This window comes from Temnothorax curvispinosus, unplaced genomic scaffold, assembly GCF_003070985.1.
Source record: "Temnothorax curvispinosus isolate PA1 unplaced genomic scaffold, ASM307098v1 QBEX01013138.1, whole genome shotgun sequence".
NCBI classification, from domain to species: domain Eukaryota; kingdom Metazoa; phylum Arthropoda; class Insecta; order Hymenoptera; family Formicidae; genus Temnothorax; species Temnothorax curvispinosus.
The window spans coordinates 977,132-982,548 of NW_020222918.1; positions in this window are offsets into that span (position 1 = coordinate 977,132).

Genomic DNA, 5,417 nt, shown 5'->3' on the forward strand with positions numbered 1-5,417 from the left:
TACGCATAGATAGATAAAATTAATAGACGCGACGTGGTGCGCTTTAAAATGTTGGAATTTTATTCGAAAATTCACGGGAGAGCTGCGCGGATGACGTTTTAACAATTGTTTTAATAATAATTAGCTGCAGCAGGCAGGCGCGCACGACGTAATTTGCAGCGAGCAAAGGCTTTTGTCCCTACCTCGTGCTCTTGACGCCCGCTACACCGGCGTGTCTTCTTATTTTTGCACGATATTAGCGCATTCACGCGTTTACGCGAAAACGTCGCGCGCGCGTAATATTTTACGTCCAAGTATCGGATTAACGTAATATCGGATTAACGTAGGCGAATGCACCGTCGCGACGCCGCGCGGTATAATCGCATTTTGCGAAAGTTGCCGTGCGAAAAGGCGTCGTCGTAACGAGGATCCGTTCTGAGGCCGCGCATTTTAAGACTTTACTTTGTCCCATCGCGGATAAAAGCCTGGGAGTCGAGTTGGAAATTCGATTCATTAATCTGACCGCCGCGAAACGACCGCGAAATCGATCGAGAACGCCGCCGCGGAAATTGGGACGGCCGTCGGCAGAAGAGAAGGAGGAAGAAGGTGAGAAAAAAAGAATAAAAAAACAGAAAGAGAGACCTTCCTCTCTCGCGACTTTATTCCACCTAACTTTGCCCTGCCGGTTTACGACTCCCTGAATACAGCCGGCTAATTAACGGCGCTTCCTTAGCGCGGCGAGCTGGGAGTAGCCAATTTCATTTCCGTTTCTCCCTCGGTTTTATTTTTCCCCCTCGGTTAAGCGGTCTCGCTCCCGTAATTCAGGGTTACCGCGCGAATGTCTCTGCCGTATTCTGGTGCTACCCTCCCGCGCTGCGCTGCACCCCCTCGTCCTCGAGAAAATTCATGCACTTTTCAATTTCGCCGAGCCGCCTGGACTTACGTTTCGCGAAAGGATCTCGGTCCTCTTTATCTTTTTTTAGGGGAAGACCTCCCTCTCTGTTACGTCGTGTTTCCTGCAAAACTATTAATCTACTGGGCGCATGGAAACCGGCACACACGTGCCTACAATACGAGGGGCTGGTCACTCTCGATTTCAATGGACCAATGATTTCCAAAAGAAATCGATTTCTAACGATTGCCTATAGGATTTCCGCGATTTCAAAATGTATACGATTACCTGTGATTCCTCATGAATTCGCATGATTCTTAATGAATTCTAATGAATTTGACATTTCAAAATCAATGATTTCTAGATTATAACAAACAGAAAATTAATTAATTAATTATTATTATTATTTATTAAATTAATATTATTAAATTAAAATTAATAAATTTATTATTTTTTATTTGCTTAATAGTTTTTATTGCAAGTAGGGCTTGCCTTGCTTACAAACGGCTATCGCCGGAAGACCTGTAATAATTGTTAATTTAAGAGTTAAAAATATGTTTAAATAGACAGTTAAATACGTTTATATAACTATGTATATCCATTGGTACAGGTATCAGCTTTTTATTTGATTTTAATTCATACCAATAACACAATACACCAATCTCTTTGATATTGCCTTTTATTTCTGCGTAAGAACTAGAATATTCATGACTTTTTAATGTTTGTCCTTCTAAATAGGCAAAGCTCAAAATCATACCAACAAAGCACTTAGTACTATTACATTTTCTAAATAGACATCAATCACCAATATTAATTTCCTCGCATTTTTTAAAGAAAACCTGTTTCTCATTACATTTATCGCCATTTATTTGAATTTTTTTTTTATTCTTTGTCAATTCCGAATCTCGAACCCTTTGTAACCGATCACTACTTAAGTTAAACGAATTTTTATTTAATAGCCAACAGTTCATTATTCAATTGATCTCTTACAACAACAAATGGACTCTGTGTATAAAGTTGAGTTTTGAATTTATTATAACTTTTTAATTCTAGACGACCTTTAGAAGGAATGGTCAAATTCTCTAATAATTCTTGTTTACTTTCTTCTGAACTTTCGTCTGTACGTGAATCTGATTTTTTTATTACATTTTCCAAATTTATTTCCCCTACGTCTCTCTCATCGTCATTGTTACATTGGGTGTCGAGCTCGGTGTCGATTGTTTCTTATTTCGGCTTTGCTCGGTCGCGCTGTGCTCAGCAGCGAGCCGTAATATATATTCAACGAAAGAACATCCCGCCTCTGCGCATAAGGGAAAAACATGACGCTCAACTTAGTACCGTGGCATAGAGAGGATGAAACCTGGGGGCCTATTACGTATTTTTTCACGAAACAAAAATACGAAAAGTGAATAGATTTACTAGATTTCGACCAATGAAATCGTAGATACTCTTATAGTATATACATATTATAATAGCTTGAAAACATTTGTGATTTCAAGCGATTTCCGAATTTGTGTGATTTCGTAACAATTTCCTATAATTTCACATGATTCCTCAATGCAAAGAGAAATCACTTGATTTCCAGTAATTCTCCGCGATTTCCTATGCAATTTCGAATCAAGTGGTTCAATGATTTCCGAAGTGACCAGCCCCTCGCTACAATACCTACGTGACGTACCGTAAGAGAGGGTAGTCAATTTTCGTAAATTTCGCTATTCATTGTCGGAGCTTTTTATATAAGTCTCTGTGTGATTGCTAATACCGCAATTTGTCCGCTGTACCGGATTCGCGAACTGAATGGAGGCCGATTCCGTCTCTTGATTTGATTCAATTATATTCGCCGCTAGACGCGGCGCGTGCGGATGGACCAGCGTTCATTAACGCAACAAACACAACCCTTCAATGTATATTAATCAAACATGTATCGCTCGGCGTATTGTGTTACTTTTCGACAATCCTGAATTATTCTTCAATTAGCTCGCGGGAATTAATTCTCGAAATGAAGACCGCCCGGACGTTTTACAAATGCCGCAAAATCTCAAGTGTCAAGCGGGATTCGCGCAAAAACGGTAATTTTCCGGCTTTGTCAGTGTCGGCTGCGAGCATTTCCAAACTTTGTCAATGTTGTCGTCTAACCGATCGTGTCCGTTGTGGCCGAAGCGACGGTTTTGCGCGGCGCGGGGGAAACGCGGGCCTGCAGTTTAACGAGCTGGTTGAATTGATGTATTCTCAGCTCGGTTTTAATTAATCGGAGTGATGTTTCAATCGGGTGACAGGTAAATCATGGGCGAAGCGTTGGCGAGAGGGAGAGAGAAAGAGAGAAAGAGAGAAATCGGACAAGGTGGCGCGAAAAAACGAAAGAGAGGCGGAGAATAGAGGAAGTGGCCTGGCGTCCGTGTAGGCGAGTCTGACGGCCGTGGAGAGTATGAGGTTTCCCTCGTTAAGGGTCGTAAATAATGGCGATGGCGACGATAACGAGGCAATTTACCGGCACGCTCTTGCGCACGTTTTGGCTTCGACGTTCGTCCCCGGCGATTTGAATCTTTCGCGAGTTTGCGATCTTCACGCGTACGCGGCACACTCGCGTGGCGCGCGCGAGCGGATAGCGCGCACCGCGCTGGTGGATGAAGGACCTCGATCGATCGGCGAGTGAATTATAATAGCGGGACACGCGACGTACCGCTATTTTATCGCCCGCCCGAGACTGCGGAAATCAGAATAAAAATCCAATCGATGCGTTTCCGAAGTTTTTCGACAAATATGTACCCTGGTGTAAGAGACGTGAAATTCAAAATTTTTCTCCTCTTAGAATCGCGGAAAGTGTTATAACGAGAGAGACAGAGCGGGGTTTTGATCAGGGGAAATGAAATTTCGCCGCATATTGCTTCTCGATGATTTCGACGCGAGATAAAATATCGGAATGTGGAAATTTTTGGTTTTATATAGGGCCGCGAAAGTGCTGCAGTAAAATTCGAACGGCGAGCTTGAATTTTATATTAAGCGTTTTCGTAAATCCGTAAGATCGCGAGCAGACAAGACGATTAGATATGAATTATTCCGGGCGTACGACCCGGATTCGGAGTCGGTCCTTTCGAAACGGGAAGACCTCAATTTTCCGGCTTCGATTATTCGAGTGTATGTGAATTTGTGGTCTTATAACAAATGTAACCGCGCTGTGCGAGGCCATATGGTCATGGTATATACGGATATTTCGCTCACTAATGGTTTGCCCGCTCGTTTATACTCCTTGGAGCGTAGCACCCAATTTCTCAGAAAGTGTAGAACAGATATGAACAATTTAAGTTTTAAAATGATTGAAGGTGTTGAGAAAAGAGTTCCAGGTGTTAACCCAGTGGAGAGAGATCCATGCAATATTAAACACCGCGAAGAACTTGTACTTTCTTAAGTAGACTGGAAGCGCCATGTTTTAATGAAAAATGGATCCTCTCACTCTCATTAATATGACTATCGTCGAAATTAATTAAAGCGCAAAAAATCCAGGTTTTACACTGCATGGTTTAATGCACGCGAGGAAATGTTTAGAAAAGATGAAAGAAAAATATGTGAAAAAGTATGGCTCGCGAAATGACCGATTTCGCGAGTATTAACTCTGAAGCATGGTAGCACAAAAACATGCTGTAACTATAAATATGCTGTAGCAACACGATAACTCCCCATCAAATCCATTGAGAACGTCTATAAAAGGAGATAAAAATATTTTTTTCGTGTTCCTTTACAAGAAATACTCTTTGTGCAATATATCAGTTATTAATTCTTCCTCGTGCAAAATCTGTATCTCGGAGAATCGATGGATTCATCTGGCTGTGCACACCGAAGGAATTAGTTTGACGATCGACGATACCATTTTGGCGGAAACATAGCCGCACAAACGCCAGTCGGTTATTTCGCGAGGCGAGTTGCGTGGGTGACGTCTGCCTCCGGCAGCCTCGTTGTTGCGGAACAGAAAGCGAAAGACGGAGTCAAAAGAGGAAGTAAGAGAGAGAGAAAGAGAGAGAGAGGGGGGAGGAAGGGGAGGGAAAGAGAATTCGTTTCGCACACCAAGCAGCCTCTTCAGGCAAGCTTTCGCTCGTGCCCTTCTCGTTCTCGTATGTGAGGAAGGACAAGCAGGAGCGAAGGGTGGCGTGTGTGAGATGTGGTGGGTGCCGAAGGCGCAGCGGCAGCCGCGAGGATATGGAGCACGAGTCGGCGGCGGCGGCGGCGGCCGGAGAAAAGATGCTGCGCGTGTACGAGGAAGAAGCAGGATAGAAGGCTCCCGGTGTGGGGGCGGCAGAAGCGGCAAAAGGGGTTGCAGGAGAGGATAAACGAGAGAGAAAACAGGATAGGAAGAGAGAGAAGGAGAGAGAGAGAGAGGGAGAGGAAAGCCGGAACGACCCGGGGGTTGCCGTGGTGCTATCGACCGGGCCGCTGGTCGGAATCAAACCAGGCGTCGGCGCCGTGGCTGTCCCGGCTTCCTCGAGTGCCGGACCATCCTCCACTTCCACCTCCATCACCACCACTGCCATCGCCGCCGCCGCCGCCGGCACCA